This window comes from Callorhinchus milii, unplaced genomic scaffold, assembly GCF_018977255.1.
Source record: "Callorhinchus milii isolate IMCB2004 unplaced genomic scaffold, IMCB_Cmil_1.0 Scaffold5, whole genome shotgun sequence".
Classification (NCBI taxonomy): domain Eukaryota; kingdom Metazoa; phylum Chordata; class Chondrichthyes; order Chimaeriformes; family Callorhinchidae; genus Callorhinchus; species Callorhinchus milii.
The window spans coordinates 21523142-21548095 of record NW_024704746.1 but is presented as its reverse complement, the minus strand read 5'-3'; the positions used below and the strand labels follow the sequence as shown (position 1 = coordinate 21548095).

The 24954-nt window shown below is 41.3% G+C and overlaps 1 long non-coding RNA gene across 1 annotated transcript in view; it reads right to left on the bottom strand.

Annotated features, from left to right (window-relative positions):
* LOC103182744 overlaps positions 1–21090 on the bottom strand; it is a 29189-nt gene extending 8099 nt beyond the window's left edge. Inside the window, exons 1-2 of the long non-coding RNA XR_006085171.1 lie at positions 21067–21090; positions 1465–1603 (exon numbers count right to left, since the gene is read on the bottom strand). This is a non-coding gene — a long non-coding RNA (uncharacterized LOC103182744). The remainder of the gene's footprint in view (positions 1–1464; positions 1604–21066) is intronic.
* Between the last annotated feature and the right edge of the window lie 3864 nt (positions 21091–24954).

The following is a 24954-nucleotide window of genomic DNA, read 5'->3' as shown; positions in this document are numbered from 1 at the left end:
GAAACTTCAAAAATATGTTTAGTGAGTTTCTATCAGTGTGGCACAACACACTGAAGTCTTGCAGAGAGGTAATAATAATAATGCTTGCATTTGGTATAGCGTCTTATCACATCATCGAGACGTCTCAAAGCGCTTAACAGGATATGCTGTAAAGTGGGTTTGACTGTGTTTTGTGGGTGAAACGAGAATTGAGACAAACTGGGGAAAAGGTTAAACAACATCCAGTATATTTAACACCTCTTGAAACATGAACCCCATCACTGCAATGTGTTTTCCCCTCCAACTGGAAATAAAGAGCCATCAGTGTTCAAGAATTCACCTAGGGAATAAATAACTCAATCTTCAATTGAAAGCCGTATACTCTAAAGCCTTTCATTTTTTTGGATGGTGAAGGTGCCACTTCCTCGTGGAAGAGCTTGCTGGATTCCAACTTCTCTTTGTCAGTTGCATTTTTCCCCAGAATTGGGGAAAAATACTGCATATTGTATTAAAAAAAACGAGAACACAAAACCTAAGAACTGAAAAGCCTTTGCTCGATGCACCAATGCAAATATTTTTCAGAGGAAATTGGGAGCAGCAGTGATGCCAGAATGACTGGCAAGTTCCACTCCTGTATAGCGAGTGTTTAGCCTGGAAGGTAGTTTTCCTTGATGGCTTATTACGTTTGAGAGAGAATCCAAAGATAATATTGGGAATTTCCAAGCTGGACTCACTTCTGCTCTACCTCCTGTACTTACTTTATAAATGTTGGGTTTATGCATAATTTGAAAGATATTCTTCAGAGATAGCGTGATTATGCAGAATATGGGTGGCCAGGAAGTAAGACATAGGTCTGAGACTAGCTGAATGCATGCCCAGGCTATTAGTGGAAAAGATATGGCTTTTCTTCACAGGGTGAAATAGAGGAGAAACATAAGCCGATCACCCTGGTCTCTCAGAGGCTGCCTCCTCAGTGACATTTGAAAGAGTTAGCAGAGGTAATTAAGTGAAACAAATGATAAATAATATCATAATGATAAAGAACTAAACACATTCAATTTGATGACTAAAAATGACCTGTTTATCAGTTGTTGCATTTCATACTTCTACAATTCATTGATCATTTGATACAGGAACTTGGCAGCATTAGAGCAGAAAACCACTACACAAGTCATTGAGTTACCTACCACCTATAGCGAATGTTTTATAGTTGATATGAGTGGACTTTCATTTTCAGGCGAAAGAATATCTTTTCTTTTTTTTTAAAAAGATGTTATTGGATTCTATCCCATGGTGTTGGGTTCCTTAATGTCACATGTTCTGTGTGAGTGTCTCTCACATGACACACGCACACAAGCCCACAACTACCAGAGAACAAGTAGTTCTCTTCAGAAATTACAAAGGTGACAGAACAGCACAGCAAGCAAGGTTTACAATTCTTAAATATCAATTAATATCTGAACTCAGGCAGGTGTTACAGCTTACCCTACAGCTCAGTGCAATTTTCAATCGGTCTCCTTTTGCAAAAGTGGCTCTAAAACATTTCCAACCGAATGAACGTTCAGCTCCCACCAAACCGTACAGGCATCAAGTGATGGAATCCAGCCTTCATCATGTAAGATACCTGCCAAGGCAAAAGTTGTGTGATAAGCATTTGCTTTAACAGTGCAATGGATTATTATACTACCATGATGTATACCTAGAGTACACTAGATGATTGCCAGTTCCTCATGGTAATACATGGCAGTGTGGGTGATGCAGTAAATTAGCATGTTTTGCTTCATTCCTGGGGTTTGTGTTCAGCCCAGAATGATGGTCTCTCTCTCTGTAGATTGCAACATTCCTACACTAAATAATTTAAGGCAATGTCAACCCACCGAGCACGATGTCTTGATGCAAAACTACCGATAATCTTGGACAAATCGTAATCCCTTATCGGCAGCTTCCAATAAGGGAAATGGAACTGACACACAGTAGATAGTCATCTCTAGTATTGCAGCTAAGCAGAGAGTGTTAGTCTTCAGGTGGCTAAAGCTATACCTGGCCTGGGCATATACCTGATGTTACAAAAGGAATGGATTGGGGGGAGAGGGGGCTGTCTTCAATCACCTTGATTAACACACACTCAGAAAGATCTATCCATTAGATCTCTATGTTGAAACAATAAAATTGGTAATGTATTGTGTCATAAATCAATTTCAGAAACATCAGGGAGATACTAGAAGCAAATTCCAACCACGGGCAAAAGAAAAGTCACAAAAAAAGTTCTAACCTGAGCAGAGAGAAGGGCTATGTCAATTATTTACAAGCTATTGATCGACTCCGGGGTCTGAAGTGACATTATAAAAAGTCAAACAAAACCTGACGACTTACCTGTCATGCTAACTGCACCCCGAGACTGAATTAATATTTGCTGTAAATTCAGGGAGAAGGATTTGACATCTTTCACAGCATTTAGCAGACGGTAAATCTTTGTTTGAACGTAGTAGGCTTTATTGACGGTGTGGGCAACGATCCTTTGATCTGGTAGTTCGGGTTATTTAAACTTGACTTCTAATATTAATAATCCTGGCATTTGATACAGAGCCTTATCACGTCTTCGAGATATTTACATTAGGTGCTCGGCCAAGCATTGGGTGTAGGGCCTAAATTCCTGATTACGTGACTTCTCATCATGTGATACGATTTGGACTTGAACCACTTTTTTCTTGATTTCCTTCCCCCAGAGAGATTAACAGAAGAGGCAATGTCTGCTCCTACCTGTTCTAATTATACTGGAAATTACGCTGCTGGTTAGTCAGTTAAAAAAAATTCTCATTCCTCTTTTAAGATTTTTTCAGACTAAACAGTCTCTTTTTTTAAAAAAAAAATGTTGTAGATCTGGCTTCTGTTTATAAAGGCGTTCCTACAGCTTTTTGTCCAGTGTATATTTGGCAATTTTCAGAGCATCCTGGAGGTCCTACATTACTTGTTGATGCTCTTGATACCGAAAGGTCAACTGAAGTGTTCGTGTCTTTGAACCTTCCACAGCGGATTTCAGCGTTGGACTCAAAAGCAATGTTTCTCACTCACTGTACCATGAATTTGCAATTTGTATCACGGTGGCGGCGGAAGGAGGGGTGTGTGGGAGTTAGGGAGAGACTGGCTGAGGATAACATCTGTCAACAGGGAGACGAGACCCTTTTTTTTTTAACCTGTGGTGTTCAAATGCACGGGGAGCAGAAAAGCAGAGAAAAAACAAACAGCTGCACATAAGGGACAGCTTAGCTTGTCTCCTGTACATGGTACGGAGAGCAGGATGTAAAGTCTTTACCTCTCTGGCTGCCAGGCACATCTTTACACAATTTAGTGGAAGTTCTGACTAAAACTGAGTATGAGGCGTTTACGTTTAATTACGGAGTCTCAGTTTCTGAAACTGCTCTCACTAAAATCACTGCAGCTAAACTGATGTGCGAGTACATTACAATCATGAACCAGCAGATAGCTGTGCCGACTGCTACCTGCACTGTTACCATTGCATTTTTTTTTAGCACTGTTTCAAAACGTGTTGGTGGTGGCCATTATGTCCTGACGTCATTGTGCCAGTGTATCATCCGTTGTGTGAAACATAATATTTAAGAAAAGAAAGGGAGTTAAAAGCTTTCAGATGAGCAGGAAGGGAAGGGAGAAAAATCAGTGGACAAAAATTGGCAGAGATAAAATATCCCATGGTCACTTCCAGGACGTCTGCGCAACGACTTGTTTGTTTGAAGTACTAAAAACAGCTGCAAAGCGAATTCCACGCAGTTATGAGGTAACTGCTACAGAATAACACTGTTCTTTGAAATCTGCAGTATTCCTAGGATAGCACTGATGATTAGAAATATGTACTTTTACATAAAGACCTGAAATAATACTGGATTGATGAGGGTTTCCTGGAAAAAGGTTTCCTACGCCCAGTGAATTTGGATTATTTTGGTCCAAATTACCACAGGCAAGCCACAACTGCTCAGGGCCAAAGTGCCCATTGACACCTGATAAAATTCAGACCAATTCATGATTCTAATACAGAGATGCCATAAAATATACTTTGCAAACTTTGCAGGAAACACAAATTTTATAAGCGCACAGTAGGAGCAGCTCTGCCTAGTTGTATGTTTTGGCAAGGGAATGTAAGGGAGTTCTGTGCTTCTATCCTAGACTCTTAACCAAGCTGGGAGACCTGCACTCAGGGAATAAAAATGGGGAAAAAAATGCTCTGTTCCTCACCACTAACATAACATAAGGGTGGCTTGACTTAGATGCACTGCACAGATGGATGATCAGAAACGTACGCAAACTTACAGACAGACGCAACAGACATAAGATTGGCGGATCGCTTTCCGGGGTGAATAATCCCTCCCGAGAAAATACATTTTGGTCACTCAATCCACGACTGTTTGTGGGATGTTGCTGTGAGAAATTGGCCGCTGCCTTTCGCCCACAAAGCACACAGTCGCTACACTTTACACTGTGTATTCTGTGAAGCGGTTTGAGACGGCTCAACGATGTGATAAGGCGCTATATTAAATGCAAGGATTATTATTATTATTATTAGATACATAGAGAGAGGCCCACAAATATACGGACAGAAACACAGACACTCACACACACAGATCCTGGGACATAGATTGACAGCTGCATGCAGAGATGCAAATACTTAAACCAAGATTAACTAAGAAGGAGCTGGCATAAAGTACAAGAAACATGCGCTTTCGTTCAGTCCATGTTCAATTTTCCTCGAAGTAATTGCGCTTGGGAAAGTAACAGAGCCGTATTCTAAAGACAGGAACCAGCTCATTATTTTTAACTGCACGAATTTCCATTCACTACATGCCACAGGGAGACTCTGTTGCTCTCGTTCCTCATGATAAAATTCACAGCCTTCCGATCGTTATCGTCTGATTTTGATGAAAGGACAAGCAATGTAAAAATAAAAAATATGGTACAATTACGAGTGGCTTATTCGCTTTATCCGAATCCAAGTTTAACTTCCAATAAGTTTTTTTCTCCCTGTTTATCACCTGCCTGGTGTTTTGTACTGATGGCTGTGCTAACAGTTTGTGACATCTGTTTCAGGATGCAGTGTGCTGGTCAAAACCTACAAAAAAGAGAATATTTGGGCTGCCCTCAGGACCTCAAGACACTGTACCCGGATGGAGCATGTGGTGCTCCCTCGCCTCCTTCAAGACCCGTCTCAAGACCCTCCCCTTTGACCGCACCTTCAGTCACGCTCCTGTCCCTACCCTCACCACCCCCACCCATCCTGATCCCAACCACCAGCTCGGGTGTGGATCCCTGACTGTCCAGCGCCTTGGGATGTCCTCTTGACATTGACGCTGGGTCAATGTACTTTGCTGTCGGAGGAAGGAAGGGCAGCACCAGCTCAGTGTCCCGAGACACCGTCCTGAGGACGCTACTTAAATGCAAGTTGTTGTTGTTGACCGCAAAATGGCTGCATTAAAAAAATTGTTGATCTTGCTCCACGAGCACTTCTCCGTCTTTAGTTACGCACTTTGACTCCTTAATTTGCAGCTTCCTAGTTAGTTTAGGGAGTTGTCCTCATTTGGTCAGGAAGTCGCTGCCTTTTTATGACTGCAATTTCTTTTACCGTTTTATTTTTAAGAAAGAAAAACAATCCTCGCGCTGGGAACGGGAGACGATCAGAGGATTTCTCCCCGCCCGAGGGGCAGTATTCTCCTCTACGGCTCACAAAGGGCTCCCAGCCAGCAATCAGGACACCATAATCCCTCTCCGCTTGCCTGAAGGTTATAAGGCAATTGTGACTGGATCAGAGAGGCAAGCTCTCCTCTTGTTAGGAGAGGTAAGTGACGCCTTGTTTGTTCGGCCAGTTTATCACCAGGCGCCAAAAGGGTGGTCATGAGTTCTCCTCTTTCTCAGATCACAGTCTGCCCAGAGGATTGTTAGCAGCTTTCTCACCTTCAGATTCCCCACCAAAGCTTGATTGGTAATAAAGATTGCTTTCAATCCAGCTCCTGTTTGCCCGGGGTTGGGGGGTGGGGGCGAGAAGGGGTCCTTTAAATCATTTGTAATTGAGGCTGAGCCTTTTCAAAGCTTCTGACTAATTAAAGGTTTTATAAATGCCATTAGCAAAGCAAGTGCAGGAAGGAGGGAAGAAACAATTTGAATTCCCTTTGAAAACGAAAGGGAGCCATTTCCTGCCTTGTGATAATTTACGAGCGCACCGGCTTTTATGGAGGGCCAGATGCAGACAACGCACATCTTTCTCTGCCTGTTAGCATTTAGGCAGCTAACACACCTCGTATATCAATGACATCGAAACAAAGCACCTCAAGGTATATTCTGAAATGAAATATTATCAAATCTGTATTATATACAGGGTGACCAAAGAGTCATATCGTGATATCGAACTACTCTTATCTAAAAATAAAAATTCTCATTTCTTTTAAGACGTATTAAACATTGTAATGGTATCACAAATTTTTGGTCATCCATATATATATATATGTATATATATATATACATATATATATACATGTATATATATATGTATATATATATGTATATATATATATATATACACAGTGAAAAGATTTTCCAGACATGTTGGAATCAATGCTGTTTAAAGGCCTTGAAGCAAGTTAAAGAAGCTCTACAAATATCCACCAGTATTGGAAATGGAGTGTAGCCGAAGCTTTATTGGTGCTAAGGTGCTGAAACTCCCAACCCACTCAACGCCCCCCTCACCCCCACCCAATCCCAAACAATATTTTTGCCTGTAGCCACTACTCACAGAAGTTACGACTCAACAATATATAAAAAAAGTGTACACTTCCTGCCCCTTACTTGGTTTTATTTCTTTATTTTTGTAGTTTCTTTTATATCAAAAGCTCTTTTGAACTCCACTTGTTGCTGTTGATTTGAAAAACAATTAAAAAGAATCCCGATGCGGGAGTCTGGCTTGCTTACGTCTGGCCCAGTGTGAATAGTTATGAGCGCTGGGATCTGCAGAGAGTAGTTTTGCTCGTTTTAAGGCATGTGACAGCAATTAAAAGGCCAGGATGGTAGTTTATGGGCTCGGACCTTGCAGCACACTGAGCCGTAGAGTGCACAAAAATACATTTGTATAACGCCTTTCACATCGGGAAAGGTAGGATTACTGTGACTTCTCACACCCAGGTCTCCTGTTCAAGGCTTACATTGCTGAGCTGGTTGAAATCTGTACATGTTATGGTGATGTGAAACCCATTGCACTTCCACCGCAGGGCAAACGCCACAGGGTCGGTGGGAACCATTAGACCACTGCGCATTACTGTCAGTGTTCATCATTGCAGCCAGTGGCATGGTTTCCTCTGGAGGAGCCTGAAAAATACGCCTTGTGACTTAGGTTCTCAGTTCTCCTGGTGTTAGCTGGACACGTAGTGGGAAGCTTGCTAGACAGTGTTCTCAATGGTAAGCGATATGGTTTTAGTTGACGGTTTTCCAAATGTCAGAAACCTAAATAAATGGTGTGGGATTGATCCATGGAAATGAACAGCTGTAGAAGCTTTGTTTGGGTGACAAAGGATTAAAAGAAAAATTTCCAGATTACGCGCAGACATCAATTGAAGTTTGTAATTCACTCTCCCTTTTCATAGATTCCTAGAAATTACAGCATAGAAGGAAGCCATTTAGCCCAACAAATTGGTGCAAACTGATGCACTTGAGCTAATTATTCCAATCCCAACTCCCTGATCTTTCATCGTACCCATGTTATACTACTAATAACCTTTGCATCTGATACAACGCCTTATCACGTCTTCGTGATGTTGCAAAGCGCTTCACAGAATATACTGTAACTGTGAATTGACTGTACATTTTGTGGGCAAAACGTGGCAGACAATTTCAGCGCAACACATAATTGGTGCTTATAGAGCTTCTGAACACGCTCTGTAAAAAATGATACACCAGGCCTAAAACCGGGAGTAAATCTACTACCATGGAGAGACAGTATAACAACAAGGAGAGACCAAGGAGAGACACCATCTGAGGCAGTATTCATCTGTAGAGGTTCTCACCCCTTTTAAGAGGCTGCCTTGATTGCAAAACCTACCCTTTAGACTGCCGGGAACCAGTAGTTTTACTCAATGGCTAGCGTGTTAGTCAGGGTAAACAGTGGCAGAGAGTTTCTGCTTTTCCCAGCAGTTGAATGGAAGCCATCATCTTTACACGGAGAGTATCAGGATCATTTTTTTCACTCAAATCGCAGCAGAAGGAATTGGTGCCAGCCCATTGCCCCTCCCACACACAGAGAGAGGTAGAAGACTAATAATTTTAATGGGGGTTGAAGAATGCAATAAAACAAAGTCTCTGTGAATACTGCCCATCTGCCTCAGTTCAAAGCTCTCTCTGTTAACAGTCACTATGGAAAACTGGACGTGTTGGGCTATGGAGAATCACGCCTTTCATCTGACTTATCCACCGTATTAAGAGGTGTTAACTGTTTCAGTACTGGTGCCTGTGCAATCCTCCACTTGTGTACAGGTACACATAGACTTGGGTGTATTACCGGCAGTGACATATACAGGATAAAGAGGACAAAGTCAAATATCCTAAAATATATCCGATTTATTTTTAGATAAACAATATACTGTTTAAGTCAAAGCACATGTAAAGAGGGATATTGCAGTTTATTAGCAAAACCCTTTTACATTAGAGAAATGACTCATCATACAGTATGTACTGCAGAGGGATGGTCTACCTGTTAATTGCAACGGGAGAGCATGCACTATGTTTGGGCAAGATTATCACACTGCAAAGAGATCTAATAAATAGAGAAATAATCTCTACAAAGGAATAAGATCTCCTCTGAGCCATGTTTTGACTTTAAAGCCAAGGAAAGCAATCAGCTATCCTCCACATAATGTCCTCTCTCTCATTGTGCTACAGCCTCCATCTAAACTTCTTCTGATTGATAGCGAGAGGTGCAGGGCAGATACAATTATTTTTCACCCATTCAACTGAGACTTTCTATGGAACAAAGTTCAACAGAAAATGACTGCAAAGTGATAACAAACGTCCTGTTTTTCTTTCTGAATACTGTACAGTGTTGATGCCTTTCAGTCCAGATGGGATGTTTTATTAAAAAAATGCTATTGGTATGGAGAATGTGACAGTTAAATGATCACCAGTAATAAACATTACCAAAAGATTGCAGTGTAATTCTGGGGACTTCAGGGGATACTGGCTTCTCTGTGTTGAGCAAGTTTGGTGTTGGACTGATGACGTGATTCAGTGGCAGAGGGTGCTCTATTCCTTTACAAAACTCGGTATACGCTGGTTGCAGCATTCCTCGTGTCACTCAGTTAAAGAAATCCTGATGTCAACACTGGTCAAATCATACGATCTCTTCATGGACACACGTCCCTGTCTGGCACTGCCACTCAATAGGAAACATTGCCAACAGAAAACAAGATGTTGTCACTCACAAAGATGTGTGACCATAAAAACAAATAAAAGGAGCCCCGAATAAAATGTAATCCTCCTCACAAAGACATCGATGTATAATAAGAAAAAAAACATAGCTAATCTCAGGCTCAAGCACCAGTAACGATCTGTGTCATCCAGCCTCAATTTAATTCTCTCCACTTACTTACTTACTGTTATCGGTTAGTTAATCCGAAAACATGTATTGACATTTATTGGCAGATGAGGACAGCTACCCTGCAAACAACTGTGTCAGAGTCTTTGATGGAAAGAACTCGGATCCTTGTGCTTGCACAGTGGGTTACTTTAAAATTGCAATCTTTTCCATTATATCTTCATAATAGGAAATCCCAACCAAAAATGCAACACAAGGATATAATTTTAACAATGGGCGAAAACTGGAGTCAAATGGTGACAAACCCCTGGAGACTGGATGCTGAGACGGTTGTCAGGTACTTTGTGGTACTTATGAGTCATTTGGCTATTTTGGTTCTGTGCACAAACCACAAGTTGTAATGATTCTCAAGCTGGTCAGAATTCCCAAGATTTTTCTGCCAAAGTCTGGGAATCTGGCAACATGGTAAACAGACTGAAAATAACCTAAAATCCAACGTTGACATCTAGATCTAAAGAAAATGAGCTTTTCATGAAATTAGAGCCATTATTAAACTCCCAGAACAGGGAATGGAAAGACAATGATATGGGGATGACTTCCACCACTTCAAAATTAATTCCATATCCGTCTCTTCCTCTGCAGAATTACACAGATAACATCAATTGTAGTTATGTGTAATAACTACTGAATTGCTATAACTAAGGTTTCTAAAGCTAAATAACAAAGTAGCGTGCGATTAAAATATTACATTGGCCACACAAAACATCAGGTCACTGTACTTTACAGGAAAATCCTTTTTGAAGTGTTTCGAGACATGCTCCCGATGTGAAAGGCACCATATCAAGTGTAAGGATTATTATAATTAATTCCTATTGAAAGCAGTGTGGCCATCTGATTGGATTCTACGAAAAATCGTGAGCTCTCGAGATGGTCCAGTGGACCCTAAGCAACATTTAGCTAAACAGTCAAGATCTCACCCAAGACGGTACTCAGGGCACTATAATTAGCCTCAGTTATCCTGGATTAGGGAGGGGAAAAATCAGTCAGAGATCCTGTTTCTGATCATTATCCAAAGCCCTCTATCTAATGGGAGGTGGGCATGTGTGGACATCAGACGAGGGTGGGATCAGGCTCGGCAGTCTGTCAATTTCCCCCCCACCCCTGCGGTCGAAAAGCCTGCTAACACTCACTGTCAAGGCGCACGTGTGAGTAAGGGCCGTTTAAGCCACTGTACTGGATGGCGACCAACAACCATCAAACCTTATCAGAGCAGAAATTAAAAGGGAGTCGGATGACCTTTGGGAGCGAGTGAGGGAGAAAAGTGGAGGATTTGAAAAAGAAATAAAGCTTCCCTTTGCATCTGATGTAATTTCTACTGCAGCCTCGAGTTTCCGCATGGCGGAGTCCAATCAAAGTTCTCAGAGCAGATCATTGTCAGCAGTTTACCCAAATTTAAGACAACGCCCTGTCCTGCAGCAAATGTTCCTTTAAGGCCATTTCCCCAGAGTGGCTTTTGAACCCAGTAGGTTTTCCTGTGTACTAGGCGGGACTTGATCTGCCTGAATGAATCAAGAGAATTATTTTTTTGTGAGTTTTGGAATGAGAGTAAGACAGACTGATTGGAAATGATAGGGCAGACCCACAGACTGTGTTCGGGACTATCACACACTCCGATCAAACAATTCCCAATTTAATGCAATCCAGCTTTCCCACAAAAATCCTGTAATTTTTTTAAGATCCATTTTTGCCCCTTTCACTGGGCCTTCTCCAATCGAGTTGTTATTGTGGACGAGTAGTCACCAGTGTACTGCAAAGCTTTGTTTATATGGGGTTGTTCTGGCTTAAACGTCTATAAATCTCTCAATGGGCCTAATAAAAACTAAGTCGCAGCATCGAGAACATAACAAATGGCATCCATTTATAACCAGGATTCTCACCATCAGGACACTTCTTCAAAAAGTTTATGGGGGGGGGGGTCCTAATGGGGCGAATCTCTCTTTTAAAAGAGTGCTAAAGACAAAACTCCTTTATCAAGGAATCAGACTTAAAACCAGAGACTCCAAAATTCAGCGAGACTTGACCTACCTCGAAGCAAAGCAACTGACTGCCACTTAAAAAAAATTGCCGATTAAAGAAATGATAAATTCCTGCTCTGGAGAATTAAACAAAAAAGTGAAATGTGAAAATACTTCATTTTCATGCCACCTTTTTTGACATCTTAAAATGAAAAAAAACATTTGATGCAAATGTTCTCGTTATAAAACACAAGTCTATTCCTTGTGAAAAGGTACTTAAGACCTTGTGTCCAGCTCCTCTAAACACCCAGTGGGACTGTCAACACAACGCCAGTGCAATTTCAATTCTTGGTCTGTGCTAAGGCAGCCAAACTCAGTCAATGATAATAATAATAATCCTTGCATTTAATATAGCGCCTTATCACACAATCTCAAAGCGCTTCCCAGAATATACTGCAAAGTGAATTGACTGTGTATTTTATGGGCAAAACGCAGCAGCCAATTGCACACAGCAGCGTCCCACAAACAGTCGCTGATTGAGTGGCCAATTTATTTTTTATTTATTTTGAAGGTTAAGGTAGTCAATTGGAGCAATTGGAATACCACAACTGTCTTTAATGCCAACTGTCTCATATTCCAGTGATCTCTGCTGGAAGGTGCACTTGTGTGAGGACAGCGTCCAGCTTAGTTGTGTTGACCCCCCATAATTGAGTAATGTGCTGACACTCATTTCCGAGGTTCACACACGGAGAACGGACACTTTGGTGTGTACCAGAGGGTCTATTGGTGGAGCTGTACCTTCAGCATCTTCAGCAGAGGCAAAAAAGGGGGAGAAAATTGGCCAACAAAATAACCTTTGCTTCTCTTCGTTATGGATCTAGTAAGTGTATTTTTAAAAAATGTTAATCATTATTGTGTTGCATCCTTTTCATTACAAACATCCATATAACGCTTCACAAATCACAGACGATGCAGTTATTGCTGTAGATACAAGATACAAGTTTAGAGAATTTCATGGTTTAGGGAGTTTGAGAATTACGGTCGGCACAAAACTGACCAAAACCAGGATGCTCATCAGCACAGACATGTGAAATAATAATACTGTATCACGTGTTAGTCATGTTGAAACTTCTCAAAGTAGTCTATTATTCTGACGTGTGGTGAAATCAGGGAACTAATTGACTCCTGATATAGCTCCAAAACAACAATGAAATGGACTTCATTTTCAGGTTTGTTTTTTGCGGATTTGGGATCAGGGAGGAACAGTAAGCCCCAAAGCAGAGAATTCCTAACTATTCTTCAAAACGATGCCTTGGCATCTTTTCTGCCCACCTGGACCACCCCAAAAAGCAGAAGAAATGGCAACTTAATGTCCCATCCAAAGAAGAGTGCCTCCAGCAAAGGAGCACCTCTAGCAGTCTTGCAGAGATTAAATAATAATTCTACGAATCGCGTACAAAGGCAAAGTCACCTAATGAAGATTTTAATGACCTTATAATTTATAAGATCCAATAACAGTTACAAAGCATGAGAGTGGGGTTATTAAAAATCCTCATTATTTTCTCCTAATAATTCGGAGACTATTTTATGCTGTATATAAACTAGTCGATAGCAACACTGCCTGCGAATGGCGCCCACTGGGTGGATTCTATTAGCCCTCGAGTCGGTGGCTGGCTGTAAGTCACTTCTAGGCAACCATGATTATCGTTCAATGTTGGTGCGGTGTCAAACTCAACCAGCACAATTTAGTGAAGCATAATCCAAAAGATCGCTTGCATGGCAATAAAATTAAGTTATGTGCATCACACAAACAACTGAGAGCAGTGGACAGGAGGATGTGAGCTGATTGTTCAGTTTGATTTTGCTGCTGTTGATCTTGATCTTCCCCTACACACTTTCCTTCGCGACATTTATTCTATCACGTCGCCTTTGCATATTGTTTTTTTTCTGTGCCAAGCCATTTATTTTTTCAGGGTCACTCATCTGCCCATTATTTGACACATTCACCTCGGAGCAGGGTAATCTATCCGTGTACCTTTTTCTCAGATGCCTTCCCATGTTATTGTCTAGTTATTGTTCCCTGTACATCTGCTGTTCTCTTGGTTTCTGTCGTGGATGTCTTGTTCATCTAACTCGTTACCTCAATCGCTATTCATCTGGTCACTTCTCCTTCCATCGCTTCCACATTAGCAACATCCAGTGTGTTGCTGTGTAATTCTGCACAGTTCCCTTATTCTGCCTCAACCAACCTTTTGCTTCAGATTGTGTCTTGTAAAAAGTAAGTCGTTTCTCTTTGGATTAAAAAGTAAGTCGTTTCTCTTTGGATTACACAGCTCACTTTTACTTCCACACTTGTACACTTACCTCTCCCTATGTTAGGAAACGACATACAACCCATTTTTAGTGTACAGATAAAGCAGGTGAATTGTGACATTTGCATTCCTTGTTCTACAATTTGCAAGTATCACCAGAAGCATTTTCATTATGTTTAGTACAACTACAGTTACGATTTCAATTCTACAAACGAAAAAAAACTTCCCGGTTTTATTCATATGTATTGCAAATTATGCTCCAATTTTAATTAACTAAAATCTAAATGTGTTGATCCAGATCATCATTTAAGCAGTACCTTATTTAAGCATTTAAAGTGCAGATAGGGTATATTTATATATATATTCCTATATTGGAGCTCGTATGGAATATAGCAAGTTATACTATTTTACTGTATTAATATTCTCATATCATTCTACTTATAAAGTCTGCTCACAATTTTCTGAAAATATATACATTTTAGATTTTGCATGTCACTATGTATTCATACTGTTTATTTTTAATTGTAATGAGTTTCAGCACTTATGGATATTCAATAGTTTCTTGTAAGAGAATTTCTTTGATATAGAATTGCATTAGACATATGATTCTTAAAAAAAATTTATAGCCCTCGCATAAGTCATATTTGTTCCATGTCTTGAGAAATAGCATGATACCGTACATGGAAACGTGTGCAGAGACTTAGAGAAGGTATGTAAAGGGTGAGTTTGTGATTCATTTCCTTACGATGGAAAAAAATGTGCTCGATCCAAAATGAGGGAAACGTGCTCAATCAGGCATTCACAGTACAGGACGCAAAATCCTGCATTTCCTGAAACCGTTTCCCTAATTGTTGGTCGATCGAATATGTGCAGGAGCCGACATGAAACACGTATGTTGTATATACAATACAGTGAGCTGTACTTTTACTTGGTATGTACTCTACACGAACAAGAGGTGATAATGAGATGTACACAAACTGGATAGCACCAGACAATGCACTGTACCCTTTTTTTTTATCCAGTGTGCACTTTACGTGTGCAGGAACTGATACTCGAGCTTTGTGGGAACTGAATCTGGACAGACAGGAGCGACCTGCTTCCTTTCTACTGTCGCTAATATCAACCCTGAAAAATTAATTAAAGATCCTACCCTGAAATGCCGAGACGTCTCAAAGTGCTTTGCAGAATATACTGTAAAGTGAACTGACTGTAGATTTTGTGGGCGAAACGCGGCAGCCAATTGCGCACAGCAGCGTCCCCACAAACAGTCGTGGATTGAGTGATCACATTTTTTTGAGGATGGGATTATTACCTGCCATTCAATGTACAGAGTGTCCACAAGCTCCTGTTACTCCCTGTTTTTTTTAAACCCAAAGCAGGGATAAAGGAAGCATTTTGAATACCCCAAAAATTCCTTTTTTAAAAAAGAAATAGGCTGGTGTTTACTGCAGCGCAGCAGGTTTTGCTGTGATCTGGGCTGAGCCTGCGTTACACATCAGAACAGAAGAGTGAAGAAATTTTAATTTCAGAATTTTAGTTGCACAATCTGTAGCGCGAGAAAACACGAGATGGAATCCAGTTGCTTCCACTCCCCTTTAATTTCAGGTCATTATATTTAAGAAGGTGCGGCTTCTAAATTAGAAATATTAGTACAGCTTCTTGAAGGCAACGCCTAAATCAGGGTGTCTTGTGGCAGGCTTGGGTCCTGTGTAATAGCTAGGAACAGCCCCACAGCGGTAACTGATGCTTTACCTGCTGCAAAGAAAATCTTGCATTTTACAAAGGGACGGCAAATTCGATTCCCGGCTAAGTGTAATCGAGTCCTCTGACTGTTCTATTTGAGTGCCCCGAAGTCCTGACCTACCAATGCCTGGATAAGGAGATGGCTCTATTTATCGGCTGGTTGGTCAATCTCCCTATCTCTTAGTCTGTCTGTTTGTCTTTCATTCTCGCTCTCTCTTTCTTTCTTATCTTCCATTTCCCCACCCCGCCTCCAAAATCATACAAGGTACTGTAGTTTGATTGCAACACAAAACAAAAAGAAATCCAAAAGAAATGATTCTTTGAGAAGCAAAATTCCTGTACGTGGAAGGAATTCACATCAGATAATATCGGTTGCTGTAAAACTAGACTGAACCATGCAATGTGCCATTGATGGGATTAACTCCTTCCACCACACTTTGAATAATTATTACTATTTAATTACAGGTGTGACTTTATTGTTAATTAAGAGCTGTTTCGATATAAATTTTGTGACTAAAGGCACTGCTACTGAACTAAAGAAAGATTATGTTGACATTAAGTATGGCTCACATCGTGTAACAATACCTATTGCCAAAGATTTAGGGATTACCCAAGTTTTCACCTCACTGGGATTTCCATGTGAAGGTAGGATGCATGGAAAGCTCAGATTGATTTGGATACTCTTAAGCACGGTGAGGGGTTTCCGCATGTCACCCGACTATGCGTCACAATGTAGTCTCTCAATGTCACCTCTTGAGTTCTCCTTAGCACCTCGAGCCACTCCCTATGTGATCACTGCTTTATTCATTCAGTGGCTTCAGACTCTCTAACGATCATGAGCTCCCTTAACTGCATTCAATTGGGGTCCTGTAGCTCAGTGGTTAGAGCACTCACCTCGCAAGCGAGAGGACCCTGGGTTCGATTCCCAGGCAGGGAGAAACATTGCGCAAATTTCCTTACTCCAACACGCCTCTGTTTACCGAGCAGTAAGGAGGAACCCGGTTGTTGGTCGATTGGTGGATCGCTTTTCCGGGGATAATAATTCCTTCAAAATACATTTTAAAAATAATTTGGTCACTCAACCTACGACTACTTGTGGGACACTGCTGTGCGCAATTAGCTGCCACGTTTCACCCACAAAATATAGTCAATTAATTTTACAGCATATTCTGTGAAGTGCTTTGAGATGTCTCGAAGATACGATAAGGCGCTATATAAAATGCAAGGATTATTGTTTTATTATTAAATGAAACAAACTCATTTCAGGTTAAAAACTCAGTGGCTAAAAAAATGACTCCCAATTAAGTGGTGTTCTCACCGAGAAACTTTGCCCATCTTCCCGTCTCTGTTAGAGAATGGATTTTCAGCCCAATGGGTGTATGTATTGGTGTCTGCTATCTTTAGTCGAGGGATTGAAACTGTAGTTTTCTTATGTTCTGGCTAAACTATGGCCAATTAGAATAACTCGGAATCCACCACCCAGGGAATCTCGATGCCGTAACCGTAGAGGAGCATTCTCTAACAGACGAACCCAATAAAGTTCAAGCTATTGTTGAATTAATACAACAACAGGGAAATAATAATATTTCCGAAATTCAAACCGTATAAATAATGCTTGTATTCTAAGCTTCCGCTCATACTGATTTGTGCCACGTATCATGCCCAGAAGGCAGAAAGGACGTTACTTTTCTCAAGCTGCTGCTGATAGTACTAAAACTTGAACGACAACTAAATTGGTGAGAGCGTCAATTAGAGATATTTTCCTATTCCTTTTCTATTTAATTCCTCCTACTCCCTCCTTGATGGATTTGGGAGTTACCGACAAGAATCGGAAGAATCCCCTCTTTTGGTGCCATCCACATTTCGTGTCTCAATGCCCAACCCTTCAAGAACACCTCCTAACTTTCAAAATACCGCAGACACTGGTCTAACAGATACACAGTTAAAATGACTAACATGAGATAAAGCACTAGCAAGGGATGCCGCATCCATTAGGTGTAGGAAGGGAAATATTCCATCTAATCATGGGCCTTTTGCTGGGATTAGACTGTAAGGCTTGGCTGTAGGAACACTTTTGCACTAAAGTCAAACAAATGTTATAAAATGAAAAGAGAATGAATATTGATCAGTAATGTTCTCTTATCTGTGCATTTCCTCAATGCTAGGAAAAATATCTCTAAAAATTTCTGGTACATTATTTGTGGTGGATTATGATACATCGTTTCACCCACAAAATACACAGTCAATTCACATCACACTAGACTCTGTGAAGCGCTTTGAGTTGTCTCGAAAACCTGATAAGGTGCTATATCAAATGATTATTATTGTTATTATCCGGTATTTGTAATAATATTTCAATAGAGACATGGAATTTCAGAAGCCCGGAAAGGCTTCAGTTCACAGCTTTTAGTTGTCAAAGGGTTAATTTCAATGTGTTTTTTTTAGGGAGGGGATAATTGGGACTAACTGGGGAATGCCTTTTAAAAAAGTTTAGTTGTGTATAGAAAAAGAGACTTTGTCCTATTTTTTCCCCTTGATGAATCCGAGGATTCAAGTCACAGGTTATTCCGTGGTTTGGATGATTTCAAAGAAAAATCCACCAAAATAGTTTCCTTATCTTATGTTATTTACTAAAATATATGTGTGCCTGTAAAGGAGGCATGGAATAAACACCTTATTTTTCTGGAACAGTGAACCTTGCTGAAAAGGAAATAAAGCGCTTTTGAGGGACAGAACATCGCACTCAAAATGAGCGAAATTTTTCAATGTATAGATTCACGTCAGCGAACCTCTGGTCACAGAGGATATTGAAGAACATCGAGACACTCCCTTGTAATCTTCCGCACAAGAACATCTACACTCGTAATAACATCATCCCCCTCACCCCCCTCCACACAGTCCCATTTAAGGCTACGCCACATGGCAGCAATCTAAACTTTGGAATCTAAAATGTCCCCTCGCTTGTTCTCCCCGAACCCCCACTCCCCCCACTCACTGGAAAAATTGACTAATTACATTGTCTCTGAAACTCATTAAACCAGTGAGTAAACACAATAACTGCTTCACGCAAACATTAGGTATTTGCAGAGCTCCCACCCAGCGGGATCCTTAGCGATTTGTACTGAGAAGCTAATTCCGCTACTGAGTTCTGAAGCCATATTATGCTGTACACGTGGAATGGGAGGCAGATACCATTTTGCTGAGAGCATGGAAGAAGTGAATGGAGTACCCCAGTAACAGGCCGTTCAAAAGGGAAGGTTTGACTGAGCGGAACCCTCTCTCGTATAAACCTGTGGAGTCAAGTTCACATACAGCCACGTCTGCATTAAAAAGAGACGCCCTCATAGAGGTACATTCTTTCTTTCGTCCAATTACCAATTTTTGCCTGACATACCACTGGTATAGAATCTCTCGCCTTATTCCAAGCCGCCAAGAACATTGCGATTTCCTTTTGTGTGCATTACGCTGTCACGCAAGGGCTGGACTCACTTATTTGGGAAACAAATTAAACTATGACTGACCAAATGTTTTGTCAAATGTTGCTCCGAAATTAAAGTCAATATGACTGCTTCGCTAGATCCAGTTCTAAATTAGTACTTTGCATGGATGTGGAATAGGTTATTGAAATAAAAGGCAGACTTCAAGATTACTCAGTCTATGACGCTAATTATTTATATCCAAAACCTCAAGTACCAATTATGGTCATTAACTACAGGCAAAAATGGGCCATCTGACCTGGCAATAAGGCAACACAACACAGACATTTCAAATTATGGAATGAAGGCTTTGGTGATCGGGGTTTGACAGACAGGAACACCATAGAATGAAATTTTCCACCAGATTCTCTAAATTACAAGTCATTTACTCAATGTCTAAAATTATTGTTTTAGGTCATGTTGTGGCAGAATTCCTCGCTCTGTCTGTCTTCCTCCCACACTGTCTACCTCACTGTCTCCATATCGTAAGTAGGGTAGATAATCCCAAATCAGCCGAGTAGTTCTCAAGGCAAAATTTCGGACTTTTAACCGCCTTTTACATAGTCCTGCTGAAGTTTTCACAAAGCCAGTGGAACATCTAAAACCAATCTCTTCCTCTCCCCACACCACCCACCCCACCTCCCGGAACTACTTTTTGCAATCTCCGCAATAATAAGGTTTGAGTTCATATTTGCAGAACCTGCAATAAAATTAAGCAATTGAACACAAAGCTGATCAACAGGCAGAATTCAGAGCGCTGATGAGAATCTATTTGATATAACTAAAGTGGCGGGAGGAAAGGAGTCACTCCTTTGTTAAAAGTCAGTCTTATAGCAATAAGAAAACAACTGAATGGCGCTCGCCCTACAAAGGAAATATGATTTATGAGTATTTTGGTCAAGCAACATTAAGCACTAAAGCAGGGCTCGGGTTTGTGCAATGAATTCCAAGCAGAATTCAGATCTAATCTGTCGCACTAGTTCTCTCCCTGGCTCCAGTGCATATTTAAGTTTGGGTGGACGCTTTGAGCGCAACAAAGGTGGGCAACTCTTTGTGAGCTCCATTTTCTTTGGAAGAAGAAGAAAATTAAAACGATCAAATTTCGCCACCATTTGGTGAATGGAGTGAGGCACTCGATGCGAATTTTTCTGATGATAATAATCATCTCATGAGGTCAAAACATCAAGCAAGAGATTGAGAATTGTTCTCAAGAAAGGCAACCGGTAGACACGTTGGCGAGAACTACCAATGATTGGCAGTGAAACACAACGATAACTACTGGAGATAAACAAAAGATAAGTTGGGAGAGGAAGCGGGGGTGGGGGTGAAAGACAGGCAATAAGAACTCATCGGAATTCCGAGCTCATCGGTATCACGAGGACTCGACGAGGAAAGGGTTAAGAGAAAAACAAACAAAAACTTCTTCAGATGAGAAGTATTTTCCATGCAGATTTTTCCCCGTCCACGCTCCATGGTTCGCCCCAGCCATGTTTGAGGAAGACAAAGGTAGTTTCTTTCCTCATATTTAGTCACCCGTTTCTGTTCGACTTCAACTCAAACAAAACGCTGAAATGTTATGAAAAATCTGTCTCGGCGAAGCGCAAAACTAGATTGTTGAAAGGCTTATTTTCCCCACTAAAATCCGATGCTTGTGTGTTTTTTGGAGAGAAAAAAAACCTCAAAAGAGTACAAACTTACTGGTCTGAAACAAAACTTGCTCTAAAGCCAAGTTCAGCAACAAGTGCTATGTGTACAGAAACCCACTACCATTGCAACGAGTCAAGGGCAAAGTGACACCAGAGTAAGAAATACTTTCAAAAGAGAATGATTCACAGACAACTTTGCCTTTAGACACAGTCCCCTGTTATTGTGCATATGCATCTCTCAGTACAGGATGAATATACAGTAATTAAGATTTCTACACAGGCAATTCTTACAAAGAGTTCTGAATCACTACTTACAATTAAGCTGGTCTTGTCCCTCAGAGAGAGAGAGAACTTGTGCTGAACAGGAACGTATTTCAACATCGTTACTGTACTTCAAGCTCTACAACATCCCATCTGCTGGTCAAATGTGCTCAACTTTCTTATGAAGAGGAAAAAAAATGACTTCTTTTTTTAAAAGGAAGGACAGCCTCCTGTTAAAAGTCTCCTCCTCTCTCTTAGGCAGGGTCACAGTCAGAGGGAGTGGGTAGAATGAATAAACCTCAGATCATTCATAGTTTTTTTGGGGGGGTTTTAAGTCCCCCCACAACCCCACCCCAGACTGGAGCTTAAGTAAAGAACAAGGGAGAGAAAGGGAGGTTGGAAGTGGAGATTTAATTGCTGTCAATAAATAGTTGCTCCTAGACTGAGTCACAACAGAGTCTGCTCACTACCCAACCTTGCTCTTGAACTTCTTTACTGAACTGTGAAGTACATACAGTGATCTAAGCAACTTTCACCTGCTGTATGCAATACATGTGGAATTTCTGCCAGTGATAAATGATAGGGCTCAGTCACAGGCACCCCACCCAACGTGGGTGGCAGGAGCTGTCAGTCAGGACATAGACAAACACACACACATCCTCTCTTTTACTGACTTAAATGAGCATTTGTTTACCAGATTTATTTGCCTGTTTTATTCCCCCAACTCCCCCCCACTTCCCCCCCACACACACATCATCTTTTTTNCCTCTCGCTGCTTAAGGCGCTGGCATAGCCTTTTTTTAACATAAAATGTTGCTCCTTTTAAAATTGAGTTTCAGTTCACTGTCGATCAACAATCTCACGCACATTTAGACACAGAGCAAGACTGGGGGAAGCCAACAGTCATCTACAGCTCCAGTAATCATCCTTTACCAGCATGATCCTTAAATTGATTAAGATCTGGCTTTATAATCCGGGTGATACATTCCAACTCCTACCGCTCCTCTTCTTTCTCTTAACCCCCAAACCCCTCCACCCCCCAAAAATAAACAGGGTCTCTCACTAGTTTATACCAAGCCCTTTCTTTATTCGTTTCTCTGTGAGCCTTTCTTCATTTCATTGGTTTGCCACTTGCTGAATCACTGTGCCGAGAATCAAGCCCTGCTCTGTTATATAAGGAAAGCACAAGATGCTGGAAGGAAGTAGTTTCAAAGCAGCTGACACATCATTTCTAGGGCAGCTGCAAGGTTTCTGCTCAGAAATCCGAACGAGAAGTGACAGTGCCTTTATTTAAAAAAAACACACGCCACTTTCTAAGGTCTTTGTGAATTAAGCAATGGCCTTAAACACTGCTCAAATTCTACTTCATGGCAGCAAGCCTTTGCCCTCTCCGCGAAAGCTAGAAATATTCAGCCCAGGAGAAACCGTGGGGAGTTTGGAAGCCGAAAAGGTTCCTCAATTACTGAAGGGGTTAAACAGATAAAACAGTTTGTATTTCCACATTAGCACAGAATTCTCACAGGCGTTGTTAATATGTTGGTGTAGCTTTCTGCTGATTTCCCTCACTGACTTATATCAGTCTTTAAAGTCACCCAAATGCTCTTAACTTTGGTGGAAATGAATCAATATGGCAGTGAAGCTGAGCAACTCTTTCTGTAAGGTTTCACTCTTCCAACTGTCTAAGGAACTAATATCAAATATCAATAACACTGATTTGTTTTCTACAGAACGTGTCACGTATATGTCACTTATAGTACTGTTGTGTAAACCTTTACACACCAGTTCTCCTGCTGCATTTCCTCTGTCCTTCCCTTGAGCGCAGAAGCTCAAAGACAGAATAAACACCACTTGCTGAAAGAGGACATTGAAAATCCACTGCTGTGCTCATTGAGGGCACTGTAAAGTTTTCTCCTGTAAAGTTTCCCCCACCAGCCACTAGTGCCAGTGTTGAAAGATATGAGTCCTTGTTAAAGTTACAGCTCATATACTAATGTACACTTACAAGAACCCTGTAAAACAGTGCCCACAGAACACACCCAGCCACTCACCTTTACAGGATATCCTGTGAAGCGCTTTGAGGCGTCTCGTCAATGTGATGAGGCGCTGTATCAAATGAGAGGGCTATTATGTATTTAAAGGCACTTTGAGACATTCTTGGCATTCCAGGTGCCAATACTAAATGCAAGGATTATTATTATCACCTCCAGTGCGCACTGTTGTGTCACCTGACATACAAATTCCACTTTTATCAGTTGGAACCACTTAAGCAGACATTTTAATGCCTTCATCGTTCTGCCTGGGAACGTTGGCGGCTGATGTCAGGGTTCCAACAGTGTTCGCTACATGCCACACAAACTCTCTGGTCAAGTGCGCAGAGATTTATGATGGAGTTAGAGTGCAGTAGACTTTGAGAATCGATTCAATTAGAACTGGAACAGGTTCCAAAGTACTCAAAGGGGTACTGAGGCAAGGAACTTGCTGTTTATGCTTTGTGAGGTAGAATGAAAGATGAATGGAACTGCGCACCTGTTTTGTTCTGAGTTTCCCCAGTGACTTGCTTGTTGGGGTGCGCTCACAGCGAGCCAGCAAAACATGGCAGACAGAACACTCTTGCTTCTTGGAGATGAGCTGAAGACTCCTCGGAAGCTTGTATTGACTATTTTCAGAGGTAACGGTGTTCAGTGAGGCAACAGGCGCTTAAAACAGGCATTGATTGTTTGTGTACTACTCAAATACCCCTTTAACACTGATATAGTTAGATCCAACTCTGTTCCTCCCCCAGCAAGTGCAACAACAGCAACTTCCATTTATACAGCACCCTCCACACAGGGTAGCATTTCAGAGTGATTAACAGTGGTGGAGCCTGACTCCAAGCCAGGGGGCGGTGGGTAGTGGGAGGTGGAAGAGGAAGGTTTTCAGGCGGGATTTGAAAAAGGGGAGAGGTGGGGGCTAAGCGGAGGGATGGAAGGAGAGTGTACCAGAGTTTCGGGGCGTAGTGGCTAAAAGCGTGACCTCCAATGGCGGAGCGGGGGCTGCGAGGGACGAGCAGGAGACCAGTGCTAGTCGAGCAGCAGCGCTGGGTGGTAGATTGGGGAGTGAAGAGGTCGGAGAAGTAGGGAGCTGCCAGAGAGTGAAGGGATTTGAACACGAGCGTGAGGAAGTGCAATGGAAGGAGCACACTGTGCAGATCTTACACAGGGTTTTTTTCAGAGGGCAAGGGAATGATTGTATGATTACCCAGCAGATGGGAAGTTCATCTGTCTGGCGTGACGGGCGCTATATAAATGCAAATTGTAGTTGTTGTCGGCATTGTCATGATACCATTACAATGTCTAATAAGTCTTAAAGAAATGGTGATTTTTTTAAGGGTAATCATCACGACTTTTTGGTCACCCTGTGTATGAGTGAATTGTGACCTTAAGACATTGCTAGCAACAGTGATCTCTAATTTCTTACCGAATGATTCCCTACGATACAGTATATTGGCAGGTGTTGAGTTAAGAAACCCTAAGTACTAAAATCAAAGTTTTCATGTTTGTTACAAAGTTAATGTGTTTTTTACGGAAAGGTCAAGTTCAGAAGCAAAGTCGTCCAAGCACTAATTGTACAGACCTCTGTGCTTCACCTATGAATCGGCAATCCTCAGCAACGCCAAGGAGAAGGGGTAGAGGTCACTGGGCATGTGGATAAGGCACACAAGATCCCCAAGATGACGTCTGCCATGAAAAATCAAATGTTTTTCACAACAGATGGCACTGGAAACACTCTTCCTAATTGATCAGTTTCCTTACTTCCTATTAAGAAACAATATTTTTCAAACAGTGTGCGTCTCCATTCTCTCTGGATTCCAGTTGAACTGTATATAGATCTGCGATTATTTTCCTTAAGCTGAAATTTTATGTGGGTGCCTTTTTTTTGTTTTGCTCCTTGACAATTGTTCCC